Below are 16,702 nucleotides of genomic sequence, written 5' to 3'. Positions count from 1 at the left end.
TTTGAACGAGAATCATCTTCTTTGAAAGTGTATGGATTTCATGAAATGCTTTTTTTTAGAAACGCACAAGTGTTTTTCTGAAAGGAGAAGCCGTTGTTTGAGATTTGTCAAAGTATTGTCAGAAGTGAGAACAGTGTTCCTGTTCTCTGTAGAATCTTTATTTCGAAAGATAATCATGTTCTTTGGAAAGTGTATGAATTTCAAGAAATGCTATTGTGAGAAACGCACATGTGCTTCTCTGAAAAGAGAAGCCGTTGTCAAAGTATTGTTAGAAGTGAGAACAGTGTTCCTGTTCTCTGTGGAACCTTTACTTTCAAAGATAATCATGTTCTTTGGAAAATGAATGAATTTCATGAAATGCTTTTGTGAGAAACGTACATGTGTTTCTCCAAAGGAGAAGCCGTTGTTTGAGATTTGTCAAAGTATTGTCAGAAGTGAGAACAGTGTTCCTGTTCTCTGTAGAATCTTTATTTCGAAAGATAATCATGTTCTTTGGAAAGTGTATGAATTTCAAGAAATGCTTTTGTGAGAAACGCACATGTGTTTCTCCGAAAAGAGAAGCCGTTGTGATATGTCAACGTATTGTTAGAATTGAGAAGTGTTCCTGTTCTCTGTGGTAGCTTTACTGTGAAGGATAATTACGTTCTATATAAAGTGTATGGATTTCATGAAATGCTATTTTTAGAAATGCACACGAGTTTCTACGAAAGAAGGAGCCGTTGTTTGAGTTGTGTCAGAAGTGATAACAGTGTTCCTGTTCTCTGTAGAAAATTTTCTTCGAAAGATAATGATGTTCTTTGGAAAGTGTATGAATTTCAAGAAATGCTTTTGTGAGAAACGCACATGTGTTTCTCTGAAAAGCGAAGCCGTTGTTTGCTATTTGTCAAAGTAGTGTTAGAAGTGAGAACAGTGTTCCTGTTCTCTGTAGACCCTTTAAGTCCAACGATAATCATGTTCCTTGGAAAATGTATAAATTTCTTCAAATACTTTTTTGAGAAACGTACACTAGTTTCTCCGAAAAAAGAAGCCGTTGTTTAAGATTTGTCAAAGTATTGTCAGAAGTTAGAATAGTGTTTCTGTTCTCTGTAGAATCTTTATTTCGAAAGATAATCACGTTCTTTGGAAAGTGTATGAATTTCAAGTAATGCTTCTGTGAGAAACGCACATGTGTTTCTCTGAAAATGGAAGCCATTGTTTGGTATATGTCAAAGTATTTTTAGAAGTGAGTCCAGTGTTCCGTTTCACTGTAGAAGGTATACTGTGAAAGATAATCACGATCTTTTGATAGTGTATGAATTTCATGAAATGCTTTTGTGAGATACACACGTGTTTCTCAAAAGAGAAAGTTTGCTATTCACTGCAGACGCTACACTTTGAAAGAGAATCATCTTCTTTGAAAGTGTATGGATTTCAGGAAATGCATTTTTGAGAAACGCACAAGTGTTTTTCTGAAAGGAGAAGCCGTTATTTGATATTTGTCAAAGCATTGTCAGAAGGGAGAACAGTGTTCCTGTTCTCTGTAGAATCTTTACTTCGAAAGATAATACACACGTGTTTCTCAAATGAGAAGTTTTGCTATTCACTGCTGACGCTACACTTTGAAAGATAATCATCTTCTTAGAAAGTGTATGGATTTCAGGAAATTCATTTTTGAGAAACGCACAAGTGTTTTTCTGAAAGGAGAAGCCGTTATTTGAGATTTGTCTAAGCATTGTCAGAAGTGAGAACAGTGTTCCTGTTCTCTGTAGAACCTTTACTTCGAAAGATAATCATGTTCTTTGGAAAGTGTATGAATTTGATGAACTGCTTTTGTGAGAAACGCACATGTGTTTCTCCGAAAAGAGAAGCCGTTGTGATATGTCAACGTATTGTTAGAATTGAGAAGTGTTCCTGTTCTCTGTGGTAGCTTTGCTGTGAAGGATAATTACGTTCTTTATAAAGTGTATGGATTTCATGAAATGCTATTTTTAGAAATGCACACGAGTTTCTACGAAAGAAGAAGCCGTTGTTTGAGTTGTGTCAGAAGTGATAACAGTGTTCCTGTTCTCTGTAGAAAGTTTTCTTCGAAAGATAATGATGTTCTTTGGAAAGTATATGAATTTCAAGAAATGCTTTTGTGAGAAACGCACATGTGTTTCTCTGAAAAGCGAAGCCGTTGTTTGCTATTTGTCAAAGTAGTGTTAGAAGTGAGAACAGTGTTCCTGTTCTCTGTAGACCCTTTACGTCCAACGATAATCATGTTCCTTGGAAAATGTATGAATTTCTTGAAATACTTTTGTGAGAAACGTACACTAGTTTCTCCGAAAAAAGAAGCCGTTGTTTAAGATTTGTCAAAGTATTGTCAGAAGTGAGAACAGTGTTCCTGTTCTCTGTAGAATCTTTATTTCGAAAGATAATCACATTCTTTGGAAAGTGTATGAATTTCAAGTAATGCTTCTGTGAGAAACACACATGTGTTTCTCTGAAAAGGGAAGACATTGTTTGCTATATGTGAAAGTAGTGTTTGAAGTGAGTACAGTGTTCCGTTTCACTGTAGAAGGTTTACTGTGAAAGATAATCACGTTCTTTTGAAAGTGTATGAATTTCATGAAATGCTTTTGTGAGATACACACGTGTTTCTCAAATGACAAGTTTTGCTATTCACTGCAGATGCTACACTTTGAACGAGAATCATCTTCTTTGAAAGTGTATCGATTTCATGAAATGCTGTTTTTTAGAAACGCACAAGTGTTTTTCTGAAAGGAGAAGCCGTTGTTTGAGATTTGTCAAAGTATTGTCAGAAGTGAGAACAGTGTTCCTGTTCTCTGTAGAATCTTTATTTCGAAAGATAATCATGTTATTTGGAAAGTGTATGAATTTCAAGAAATGCTTCTGTGAGAAACGCACATGTGTTTCTCTGAAAAGAGAAGCCGTTGTCAAAGTATTATTAAAAGTGAGAACAGTGTTCCTGTTCTCTGTGGAACCTTTACTTCCAAAGATAATCATGTTCTTTGGAAAATGAATGAATTTCATGAAATGCTTTTGTGAGAAATGCACATGTGTTTCTCTGAAAAGAGAAGCCGTTGTCAAAGTATTGTTAGAAGTGAGAACAGTGTTCCTGTTCTCTGTGGAACCTTTACTTCCAAAGATAATCATGTTCTTTGGAAAGTGAATGAATTTCAAGAAATGCTTTTGTGAGAAACGCACATGTGTTTCTCTGAAAAGAAAAGCCGTTGTTTGGTATATGTCAAAGTATTTTTAGAAGTGAGTACAGTGTTCCTTTTCACTGTAGAAGTTTTACCGTGAAAGATAATAACGTTCGTTTGAAAGTGTATGAATTTCATGAAATGCTTTTGTGAGAAACGCACATGTGTTTCTCTGAAAATGGAAGCCGTTGTTTGGTATATGTCAAAGTATTTTTAGAAGTGAGTCCAGTGTTCCGTTTCACTGTAGAAGGTTTACTGTGAAAGATAATCACGATCTTTTGATAGTGTATGAATTTCATGAAATGCTTTTGTGAGATACACACGTGTTTCTCAAAAGAGAAGGTTTGCTATTCACTGCAGACGCTACACTTTGAAAGAGAATCATCTTCTTTGAAAGTGTATGGATTTCAGGAAATGCATTTTTGAGAAACGCACAAGTGTTTTTCTGAAAGGAGAAGCCGTTATTTGATATTTGTCAAAGCATTGTCAGAAGTGAGAACAGTGTTCCTGTTCTCTGTAGAATCTTTACTTCGAAAGATCATACACGCGTGTTTCTCAAATGAGAAGTTTTGCTATTCACTGCGGACGCTACACTTTGAAAGAGAATCATCTTCTTAGAAAGTGTATGGATTTCAAGAAATGCATTTTTGAGAAACGCACAAGTGTTTTTCTGAAAGGAGAAGCCATTATTTGAGATTTGTCTAAGCATTGTCAGAAGTGAGAACAGTGTTCCTGTTCTCTGTAGAACCTTTACTTCGAAAGATAATCATGTTCTTTGGAAAGTGTATGAATTTGATGAACTGCTTTTGTGAGAAACGCACATGTGTTTCTCCGAAAAGAGAAGCCGTTGTGATATGTCAACGTATTGTTAGAATTGAGAAGTGTTCCTGTTCTCTGTGGTAGCTTTACTGTGAAGGATAATTACGTTCTATATAAAGTGTATGGATTTCATGAAATGCTATTTTTAGAAATGCACACGAGTTTCTACGAAAGAAGAAGCCGTTGTTTGAGTTGTGTCAGAAGTGATAACAGTGTTCCTGTTCTCTGTAGAAAGTTTTCTTCGAAAGATAATGATGTTCTTTGGAAAGTGTATGAATTTCAAGAAATGCTTTTGTGAGAAACGCACATGTGTTTCTCTGAAAAGTGAAGCCGTTGTTTGAGATTTGTCAAAGTAGTGTTAGAACAGTGTTCCTGTCCTCTGTAGAACCTTTACTTCGAAATATAATCATGTTCTTTGGAAAGTGTATGAATTTGATGAACTGCTTTTGTGAGAAACGCACATGTGTTTCTCTGAAAAGCGAAGCTGTTGTTTGCTATTTGTCAAAGTAGTGTTAGAAGTGAGAACAGTGTTCCTGTTCTCTGTAGACCCTTTACGTCCAACGATAATCATGTTCCTTGGAAAACGTATGAATTTCTTGAAATACTTTTGTGAGAAACGTACACTAGTTTCTCCGAAAAAATGAAGCCGTTGTTTAAGATTTGTCAAAGTATTGTCAGAAGTGAGAACAGTGTTCCTGTTCTCTGTAGAATCTTTATTTCGAAAGATAATCACGTTCTTTGGAAAGTGTATGAATTTCAAGTAATGCTTCTGTGAGAAACGCACATGTGTTTCTCTGAAAAGAGAAGACGTTGTTTGCTATATGTCAAAGTAGTGTTTGAAGTGAGTACAGTGTTCCGTTTCACTGTAGAAGGTTTACTGTGAAAGATAATCACGTTCTTTTGAAAGTGTATGAATTTCATGAAATGCTTTTGTGATTCTCAAATGTTTCTCAAATGAGAAGTTTTCTCAAATGAGAAGTTTTGCTATTGACTGCAGACGCTACATTTTGAACGAGAATCATCTTCTTTGAAAGTGTATGGATTTCATGAAATGCTTTTTTTAGAAACGCACAAGTGTTTTTCTGAAAGGAGAAGCCGTTGTTTGAGATTTGTCAAAGTATTGTCAGAAGGGAGAACAGTGTTCCTGTTCTCTGTAGAATCTTTACTTCGAAAGATAATACACACGTGTTTCTCAAATGAGAAGTTTTGCTATTCACTGCGGACGCTACACTTTGAAAGATAATCATCTTCTTAGAAAGTGTATGGATTTCAGGAAATGCATTTTTGAGAAACGCACAAGTGTTTTTCTGAAAGGAGAAGCCGTTATTTGATATTTGTCAAAGCATTGTCAGAAGGGAGAACAGTGTTCCTGTTCTCTGTAGAATCTTTACTTCGAAAGATAATACACACGTGTTTCTCAAATGAGAAGTTTTGCTATTCACTGCGGACGCTACACTTTGAAAGATAATCATCTTCTTAGAAAGTGTATGGATTTCAGGAAATGTATTTTTGAGAAACGCACAAGTGTTTTTCTGAAAGGATAAGCCGTTATTTGAGATTTGTCTAAGCATTGTCAGAAGTGAGAACAGTGTTCCTGTTCTCTGTAGAATCTTTACTTCGAAAGATAATCATGTTCTTTGGAAAGTGTATGAATTTGATGAACTGCTTTTGTGAGAAACGCACATGTGTTTCTCCGAAAAGAGAAGCCGTTGTGATATGTCAACGTATTGTTAGAATTGAGAAGTGTTCCTGTTCTCTGTGGTAGCTTTACTGTGAAGGATAATTACGTTCTATATAAAGTGTATGGATTTCATGAAATGCTATTTTTAGAAATGCACACGAGTTTCTACGAAAGAAGAAGCCGTTGTTTGAGTTGTGTCAGAAGTGATAACAGTGTTCCTGTTCTCTGTAGAAAGTTTTCTTCGAAAGATAATGATGTTCTTTGGAAAGTGTATGAATTTCAAGAAATGCTTTTGTGAGAAACGCACATGTGTTTCTCTGAAAAGTGAAGCCATTGTTTGAGATTTGTCAAAGTAGTGTTAGAACAGTGTTCCTGTCCTCTGTAGAACCTTTACTTCGAAATATAATCATGTTCTTTGGAAAGTGTATGAATTTGATGAACAGCTTTTGTGAGAAACGCACATGTGTTTCTCTGAAAAGCGAAGCCGTTGTTTGCTGTTTGTCAAAGTAGTGTTAGAAGTGAGAACAGTGTTCCTGTTCTCTGTAGACCCTTTACGTCCAACGATAATCATGTTCCTTGGAAAATGTATGAATTTCTTGAAATACTTTTGTGAGAAACGTACACTAGTTTCTCCGAAAAAAGAAGCCGTTGTTTAAGATTTGTCAAAGTATTGTCAGAAGTGAGAACAGTGTTCCTGTTCTCTGTAGACCCTTTACGTCCAACGATAATCATGTTCCTTGGAAAACGTATGAATTTCTTGAAATACTTTTGTGAGAAACGTACACTAGTTTCTCCGAAAAAAGAAGCCGTTGTTTAAATTTGTCAAAGTATTGTCAGAAGTGAGAACAGTGTTCCTGTTCTCTGTAGAATCTTTATTTCGAAAGATAATCACGTTCTTTGGAAAGTGTATGAATTTCAAGTAATGCTTCTGTGAGAAACGCACATGTGTTTCTCTGAAAAGAGAAGACGTTGTTTGCTATATGTCAAAGTAGTGTTTGAAGTGAGTACAGTGTTCCGTTTCACTGTAGAAGGTTTACTGTGAAAGATAATCACGTTCTTTTGAAAGTGTATGAATTTCATGAAATGCTTTTGTGATTCTCAAATGTTTCTCAAATGAGAAGTTTTCTCAAATGAGAAGTTTTGCTATTGACTGCAGACGCTACATTTTGAACGAGAATCATCTTCTTTGAAAGTGTATGGATTTCATGAAATGCTTTTTTTAGAAACGCACAAGTGTTTTTCTGAAAGGAGAAGCCGTTGTTTGAGATTTGTCAAAGTATTGTCAGAAGGGAGAACAGTGTTCCTGTTCTCTGTAGAATCTTTACTTCGAAAGATAATACACACGTGTTTCTCAAATGAGAAGTTTTGCTATTCACTGCGGACGCTACACTTTGAAAGATAATCATCTTCTTAGAAAGTGTATGGATTTCAGGAAATGCATTTTTGAGAAACGCACAAGTGTTTTTCTGAAAGGAGAAGCCGTTATTTGATATTTGTCAAAGCATTGTCAGAAGGGAGAACAGTGTTCCTGTTCTCTGTAGAATCTTTACTTCGAAAGATAATACACACGTGTTTCTCAAATGAGAAGTTTTGCTATTCACTGCGGACGCTACACTTTGAAAGATAATCATCTTCTTAGAAAGTGTATGGATTTCAGGAAATGTATTTTTGAGAAACGCACAAGTGTTTTTCTGAAAGGATAAGCCGTTATTTGAGATTTGTCTAAGCATTGTCAGAAGTGAGAACAGTGTTCCTGTTCTCTGTAGAATCTTTACTTCGAAAGATAATCATGTTCTTTGGAAAGTGTATGAATTTGATGAACTGCTTTTGTGAGAAACGCACATGTGTTTCTCCGATAAGAGAAGCCGTTGTGATATGTCAACGTATTGTTAGAATTGAGAAGTGTTCCTGTTCTCTGTGGTAGCTTTACTGTGAAGGATAATTACGTTCTATATAAAGTGTATGGATTTCATGAAATGCTATTTTTAGAAATGCACACGAGTTTCTACGAAAGAAGAAGCCGTTGTTTGAGTTGTGTCAGAAGTGATAACAGTGTTCCTGTTCTCTGTAGAAAGTTTTCTTCGAAAGATAATGATGTTCTTTGGAAAGTGTATGAATTTCAAGAAATGCTTTTGTGAGAAACGCACATGTGTTTCTCTGAAAAGTGAAGCCATTGTTTGAGATTTGTCAAAGTAGTGTTAGAACAGTGTTCCTGTCCTCTGTAGAACCTTTACTTCGAAATATAATCATGTTCTTTGGAAAGTGTATGAATTTGATGAACTGCTTTTGTGAGAAACGCACATGTGTTTCTCTGAAAAGCGAAGCCGTTGTTTGCTGTTTGTCAAAGTAGTGTTAGAAGTGAGAACAGTGTTCCTGTTCTCTGTAGACCCTTTACGTCCAACGATAATCATGTTCCTTGGAAAATGTATGAATTTCTTGAAATACTTTTGTGAGAAACGTACACTAGTTTCTCCGAAAAAAGAAGCCGTTGTTTAAGATTTGTCAAAGTATTGTCAGAAGTGAGAACAGTGTTCCTGTTCTCTGTAGACCCTTTACGTCCAACGATAATCATGTTCCTTGGAAAACGTATGAATTTCTGGAAATACTTTTGTGAGAAACGTACACTAGTTTCTCCGAAAAAAGAAGCCGTTGTTTAAATTTGTCAAAGTATTGTCAGAAGTGAGAACAGTGTTCCTGTTCTCTGTAGAATCTTTATTTCGAAAGATAATCACGTTCTTTGGAAAGTGTATGAATTTCAAGTAATGCTTCTGTGAGAAACGCACATGTGTTTCTCTGAAAAGAGAAGACGTTGTTTGCTATATGTCAAAGTAGTGTTTGAAGTGAGTACAGTGTTCCGTTTCACTGTAGAAGGTTTACTGTGAAAGATAATCACGTTCTTTTGAAAGTGTATGAATTTCATGAAATGCTTTTGTGATTCTCAAATGTTTCTCAAATGAGAAGTTTTCTCAAATGAGAAGTTTTGCTATTGACTGCAGACGCTACATTTTGAACGAGAATCATCTTCTTTGAAAGTGTATGGATTTCATGAAATGCTTTTTTTAGAAACGCACAAGTGTTTTTCTGAAAGGAGAAGCCGTTGTTTGAGATTTGTCAAAGTATTGTCAGAAGGGAGAACAGTGTTCCTGTTCTCTGTAGAATCTTTACTTCGAAAGATAATACACACGTGTTTCTCAAATGAGAAGTTTTGCTATTCACTGCGGATGCTACACTTTGAAAGATAATCATCTTCTTAGAAAGTGTATGGATTTCAGGAAATGCATTTTTGAGAAACGCACAAGTGTTTTTCTGAAAGGAGAAGCCGTTATTTGATATTTGTCAAAGCATTGTCAGAAGGGAGAACAGTGTTCCTGTTCTCTGTAGAATCTTTACTTCGAAAGATAATACACACGTGTTTCTCAAATGAGAAGTTTTGCTATTCACTGCGGACGCTACACTTTGAAAGATAATCATCTTCTTAGAAAGTGTATGGATTTCAGGAAATGTATTTTTGAGAAACGCACAAGTGTTTTTCTGAAATGATAAGCCGTTATTTGAGATTTGTCTAAGCATTGTCAGAAGTGAGAACAGTGTTCCTGTTCTCTGTAGAATCTTTACTTCGAAAGATAATCATGTTCTTTGGAAAGTGTATGAATTTGATGAACTGCTTTTGTGAGAAACGCACATGTGTTTCTCCGAAAAGAGAAGCCGTTGTGATATGTCAACGTATTGTTAGAATTGAGAAGTGTTCCTGTTCTCTGTGGTAGCTTTACTGTGAAGGATAATTACGTTCTATATAAAGTGTATGGATTTCATGAAATGCTATTTTTAGAAATGCACACGAGTTTCTACGAAAGAAGAAGCCGTTGTTTGAGTTGTGTCAGAAGTGATAACAGTGTTCCTGTTCTCTGTAGAAAGTTTTCTTCGAAAGATAATGATGTTCTTTGGAAAGTGTATGAATTTCAAGAAATGCTTTTGTGAGAAACGCACATGTGTTTCTCTGAAAAGTGAAGCCGTTGTTTGAGATTTGTCAAAGTAGTGTTAGAACAGTGTTCCTGTCCTCTGTAGAACCTTTACTTCGAAATATAATCATGTTCTTTGGAAAGTGTATGAATTTGATGAACTGCTTTTGTGAGAAACGCACATGTGTTTCTCTGAAAAGCGAAGCTGTTGTTTGCTATTTGTCAAAGTAGTGTTAGAAGTGAGAACAGTGTTCCTGTTCTCTGTAGACCCTTTACGTCCAACGATAATCATGTTCCTTGGAAAACGTATGAATTTCTTGAAATACTTTTGTGAGAAACGTACACTAGTTTCTCCGAAAAAATGAAGCCGTTGTTTAAGATTTGTCAAAGTATTGTCAGAAGTGAGAACAGTGTTCCTGTTCTCTGTAGAATCTTTATTTCGAAAGATAATCACGTTCTTTGGAAAGTGTATGAATTTCAAGTAATGCTTCTGTGAGAAACGCACATGTGTTTCTCTGAAAAGAGAAGACGTTGTTTGCTATATGTCAAAGTAGTGTTTGAAGTGAGTACAGTGTTCCGTTTCACTGTAGAAGGTTTACTGTGAAAGATAATCACGTTCTTTTGAAAGTGTATGAATTTCATGAAATGCTTTTGTGATTCTCAAATGTTTCTCAAATGAGAAGTTTTCTCAAATGAGAAGTTTTGCTATTGACTGCAGACGCTACATTTTGAACGAGAATCATCTTCTTTGAAAGTGTATGGATTTCATGAAATGCTTTTTTTAGAAACGCACAAGTGTTTTTCTGAAAGGAGAAGCCGTTGTTTGAGATTTGTCAAAGTATTGTCAGAAGGGAGAACAGTGTTCCTGTTCTCTGTAGAATCTTTACTTCGAAAGATAATACACACGTGTTTCTCAAATGAGAAGTTTTGCTATTCACTGCGGACGCTACACTTTGAAAGATAATCATCTTCTTAGAAAGTGTATGGATTTCAGGAAATGCATTTTTGAGAAACGCACAAGTGTTTTTCTGAAAGGAGAAGCCGTTATTTGATATTTGTCAAAGCATTGTCAGAAGGGAGAACAGTGTTCCTGTTCTCTGTAGAATCTTTACTTCGAAAGATAATACACACGTGTTTCTCAAATGAGAAGTTTTGCTATTCACTGCGGACGCTACACTTTGAAAGATAATCATCTTCTTAGAAAGTGTATGGATTTCAGGAAATGTATTTTTGAGAAACGCACAAGTGTTTTTCTGAAAGGATAAGCCGTTATTTGAGATTTGTCTAAGCATTGTCAGAAGTGAGAACAGTGTTCCTGTTCTCTGTAGAATCTTTACTTCGAAAGATAATCATGTTCTTTGGAAAGTGTATGAATTTGATGAACTGCTTTTGTGAGAAACGCACATGTGTTTCTCCGAAAAGAGAAGCCGTTGTGATATGTCAACGTATTGTTAGAATTGAGAAGTGTTCCTGTTCTCTGTGGTAGCTTTACTGTGAAGGATAATTACGTTCTATATAAAGTGTATGGATTTCATGAAATGCTATTTTTAGAAATGCACACGAGTTTCTACGAAAGAAGAAGCCGTTGTTTGAGTTGTGTCAGAAGTGATAACAGTGTTCCTGTTCTCTGTAGAAAGTTTTCTTCGAAAGATAATGATGTTCTTTGGAAAGTGTATGAATTTCAAGAAATGCTTTTGTGAGAAACGCACATGTGTTTCTCTGAAAAGTGAAGCCATTGTTTGAGATTTGTCAAAGTAGTGTTAGAACAGTGTTCCTGTCCTCTGTAGAACCTTTACTTCGAAATATAATCATGTTCTTTGGAAAGTGTATGAATTTGATGAACAGCTTTTGTGAGAAACGCACATGTGTTTCTCTGAAAAGCGAAGCCGTTGTTTGCTGTTTGTCAAAGTAGTGTTAGAAGTGAGAACAGTGTTCCTGTTCTCTGTAGACCCTTTACGTCCAACGATAATCATGTTCCTTGGAAAATGTATGAATTTCTTGAAATACTTTTGTGAGAAACGTACACTAGTTTCTCCGAAAAAAGAAGCCGTTGTTTAAGATTTGTCAAAGTATTGTCAGAAGTGAGAACAGTGTTCCTGTTCTCTGTAGACCCTTTACGTCCAACGATAATCATGTTCCTTGGAAAACGTATGAATTTCTTGAAATACTTTTGTGAGAAACGTACACTAGTTTCTCCGAAAAAAGAAGCCGTTGTTTAAATTTGTCAAAGTATTGTCAGAAGTGAGAACAGTGTTCCTGTTCTCTGTAGAATCTTTATTTCGAAAGATAATCACGTTCTTTGGAAAGTGTATGAATTTCAAGTAATGCTTCTGTGAGAAACGCACATGTGTTTCTCTGAAAAGAGAAGACGTTGTTTGCTATATGTCAAAGTAGTGTTTGAAGTGAGTACAGTGTTCCGTTTCACTGTAGAAGGTTTACTGTGAAAGATAATCACGTTCTTTTGAAAGTGTATGAATTTCATGAAATGCTTTTGTGATTCTCAAATGTTTCTCAAATGAGAAGTTTTCTCAAATGAGAAGTTTTGCTATTGACTGCAGACGCTACATTTTGAACGAGAATCATCTTCTTTGAAAGTGTATGGATTTCATGAAATGCTTTTTTTAGAAACGCACAAGTGTTTTTCTGAAAGGAGAAGCCGTTGTTTGAGATTTGTCAAAGTATTGTCAGAAGGGAGAACAGTGTTCCTGTTCTCTGTAGAATCTTTACTTCGAAAGATAATACACACGTGTTTCTCAAATGAGAAGTTTTGCTATTCACTGCGGACGCTACACTTTGAAAGATAATCATCTTCTTAGAAAGTGTATGGATTTCAGGAAATGCATTTTTGAGAAACGCACAAGTGTTTTTCTGAAAGGAGAAGCCGTTATTTGATATTTGTCAAAGCATTGTCAGAAGGGAGAACAGTGTTCCTGTTCTCTGTAGAATCTTTACTTCGAAAGATAATACACACGTGTTTCTCAAATGAGAAGTTTTGCTATTCACTGCGGACGCTACACTTTGAAAGATAATCATCTTCTTAGAAAGTGTATGGATTTCAGGAAATGTATTTTTGAGAAACGCACAAGTGTTTTTCTGAAAGGATAAGCCGTTATTTGAGATTTGTCTAAGCATTGTCAGAAGTGAGAACAGTGTTCCTGTTCTCTGTAGAATCTTTACTTCGAAAGATAATCATGTTCTTTGGAAAGTGTATGAATTTGATGAACTGCTTTTGTGAGAAACGCACATGTGTTTCTCCGATAAGAGAAGCCGTTGTGATATGTCAACGTATTGTTAGAATTGAGAAGTGTTCCTGTTCTCTGTGGTAGCTTTACTGTGAAGGATAATTACGTTCTATATAAAGTGTATGGATTTCATGAAATGCTATTTTTAGAAATGCACACGAGTTTCTACGAAAGAAGAAGCCGTTGTTTGAGTTGTGTCAGAAGTGATAACAGTGTTCCTGTTCTCTGTAGAAAGTTTTCTTCGAAAGATAATGATGTTCTTTGGAAAGTGTATGAATTTCAAGAAATGCTTTTGTGAGAAACGCACATGTGTTTCTCTGAAAAGTGAAGCCATTGTTTGAGATTTGTCAAAGTAGTGTTAGAACAGTGTTCCTGTCCTCTGTAGAACCTTTACTTCGAAATATAATCATGTTCTTTGGAAAGTGTATGAATTTGATGAACTGCTTTTGTGAGAAACGCACATGTGTTTCTCTGAAAAGCGAAGCCGTTGTTTGCTGTTTGTCAAAGTAGTGTTAGAAGTGAGAACAGTGTTCCTGTTCTCTGTAGACCCTTTACGTCCAACGATAATCATGTTCCTTGGAAAATGTATGAATTTCTTGAAATACTTTTGTGAGAAACGTACACTAGTTTCTCCGAAAAAAGAAGCCGTTGTTTAAGATTTGTCAAAGTATTGTCAGAAGTGAGAACAGTGTTCCTGTTCTCTGTAGACCCTTTACGTCCAACGATAATCATGTTCCTTGGAAAACGTATGAATTTCTGGAAATACTTTTGTGAGAAACGTACACTAGTTTCTCCGAAAAAAGAAGCCGTTGTTTAAGATTTATCAAAGTATTGTCAGAAGTGAGAACAGTGTTCCTGTTCTCTGTAGAATCTTTATTTCGAAAGATAATCACGTTCTTTGGAAAGTGTATGAATTTCAAGTAATGCTTCTGTGAGAAACGCACATGTGTTTCTCTGAAAAGAGAAGACGTTGTTTGCTATATGTCAAAGTAGTGTTTGAAGTGAGTACAGTGTTCCGTTTCACTGTAGAAGGTTTACTGTGAAAGATAATCACGTTCTTTTGAAAGTGTATGAATTTCATGAAATGCTTTTGTGATTCTCAAATGTTTCTCAAATGAGAAGTTTTCTCAAATGAGAAGTTTTGCTATTGACTGCAGACGCTACATTTTGAACGAGAATCATCTTCTTTGAAAGTGTATGGATTTCATGAAATGCTTTTTTTAGAAACGCACAAGTGTTTTTCTGAAAGGAGAAGCCGTTGTTTGAGATTTGTCAAAGTATTGTCAGAAGGGAGAACAGTGTTCCTGTTCTCTGTAGAATCTTTACTTCGAAAGATAATACACACGTGTTTCTCAAATGAGAAGTTTTGCTATTCACTGCGGACGCTACACTTTGAAAGATAATCATCTTCTTAGAAAGTGTATGGATTTCAGGAAATGCATTTTTGAGAAACGCACAAGTGTTTTTCTGAAAGGAGAAGCCGTTATTTGATATTTGTCAAAGCATTGTCAGAAGGGAGAACAGTGTTCCTGTTCTCTGTAGAATCTTTACTTCGAAAGATAATACACACGTGTTTCTCAAATGAGAAGTTTTGCTATTCACTGCGGACGCTACACTTTGAAAGATAATCATCTTCTTAGAAAGTGTATGGATTTCAGGAAATGTATTTTTGAGAAACGCACAAGTGTTTTTCTGAAAGGATAAGCCGTTATTTGAGATTTGTCTAAGCATTGTCAGAAGTGAGAACAGTGTTCCTGTTCTCTGTAGAATCTTTACTTCGAAAGATAATCATGTTCTTTGGAAAGTGTATGAATTTGATGAACTGCTTTTGTGAGCACACGTTTGCACATGTGTATCTCCGAAAAGAGAAGCCGTTGTGATATGTCAACGTATTGTTAGAATTGAGAAGTGTTCCTGTTCTCTGTGGTAGCTTTACTGTGAAGGATAATTACGTTCTATATAAAGTGTATGGATTTCATGAAATGCTATTTTTAGAAATGCACACGAGTTTCTACGAAAGAAGAAGCCGTTGTTTGAGTTGTGTCAGAAGTGATAACAGTGTTCCTGTTCTCTGTAGAAAGTTTTCTTCGAAAGATAATGATGTTCTTTGGAAAGTGTATGAATTTCAAGAAATGCTTTTGTGAGAAACGCACATGTGTTTCTCTGATAAGTGAAGCCATTGTTTGAGATTTGTCAAAGTAGTGTTAGAACAGTGTTCCTGTCCTCTGTAGAACCTTTACTTCGAAATATAATCATGTTCTTTGGAAAGTGTATGAATTTGATGAACAGCTTTTGTGAGAAACGCACATGTGTTTCTCTGAAAAGCGAAGCCGTTGTTTGCTGTTTGTCAAAGTATTGTCAGAAGTGAGAACAGTGTTCCTGTTCTCTGTAGACCCTTTACGTCCAACGATAATCATGTTCCTTGGAAAACGTATGAATTTCTTGAAATACTTTTGTGAGAAACGTACACTAGTTTCTCCGAAAAAAGAAGCCGTTGTTTAAGATTTGTCAAAGTATTGTCAGAAGTGAGAACAGTGTTCCTGTTCTCTGTAGAATCTTTATTTCGAAAGATAATCACGTTCTTTGGAAAGTGTATGAATTTCAAGTAATGCTTCTGTGAGAAACGCACATGTGTTTCTCTGAAAAGAGAAGACGTTGTTTGCTATATGTCAAAGTAGTGTTTGAAGTGAGTACAGTGTTCCGTTTCACTGTAGAAGGTTTACTGTGAAAGATAATCACGTTCTTTTGAAAGTGTATGAATTTCATGAAATGCTTTTGTGATTCTCAAATGTTTCTCAAATGAGAAGTTTTCTCAAATGAGAAGTTTTGCTATTGACTGCAGACGCTACATTTTGAACGAGAATCATCTTCTTTGAAAGTGTATGGATTTCATGAAATGCTTTTTTTAGAAACGCACAAGTGTTTTTCTGAAAGGAGAAGCCGTTGTTTGAGATTTGTCAAAGTATTGTCAGAAGGGAGAACAGTGTTCCTGTTCTCTGTAGAATCTTTACTTCGAAAGATAATACACACGTGTTTCTCAAATGAGAAGTTTTGCTATTCACTGCGGACGCTACACTTTGAAAGATAATCATCTTCTTAGAAAGTGTATGGATTTCAGGAAATGCATTTTTGAGAAACGCACAAGTGTTTTTCTGAAAGGAGAAGCCGTTATTTGATATTTGTCAAAGCATTGTCAGAAGGGAGAACAGTGTTCCTGTTCTCTGTAGAATCTTTACTTCGAAAGATAATACACACGTGTTTCTCAAATGAGAAGTTTTGCTATTCACTGCGGACGCTACACTTTGAAAGATAATCATCTTCTTAGAAAGTGTATGGATTTCAGGAAATGTATTTTTGAGAAACGCACAAGTGTTTTTCTGAAAGGATAAGCCGTTATTTGAGATTTGTCTAAGCATTGTCAGAAGTGAGAACAGTGTTCCTGTTCTCTGTAGAATCTTTACTTCGAAAGATAATCATGTTCTTTGGAAAGTGTATGAATTTGATGAACTGCTTTTGTGAGAAACGCACATGTGTTTCTCCGAAAAGAGAAGCCGTTGTGATATGTCAACGTATTGTTAGAATTGAGAAGTGTTCCTGTTCTCTGTGGTAGCTTTACTGTGAAGGATAATTACGTTCTATATAAAGTGTATGGATTTCATGAAATGCTATTTTTAGAAATGCACACGAGTTTCTACGAAAGAAGAAGCCGTTGTTTGAGTTGTGTCAGAAGTGATAACAGTGTTCCTGTTCTCTGTAGAAAGTTTTCTTCGAAAGATAATGATGTTCTTTGGAAAGTGTATGAATTTCAAGAAATGC

The sequence above is a fragment of the Microtus oregoni genome, unplaced genomic scaffold (assembly GCF_018167655.1).
Source record: "Microtus oregoni isolate MIOR12 unplaced genomic scaffold, Mior012 000017F_ref0000208, whole genome shotgun sequence".
NCBI lineage: Eukaryota > Metazoa > Chordata > Mammalia > Rodentia > Cricetidae > Microtus > Microtus oregoni.
The sequence above is the reverse complement of the archived record's forward strand: the minus strand, read 5'-3'. Positions refer to the sequence as shown.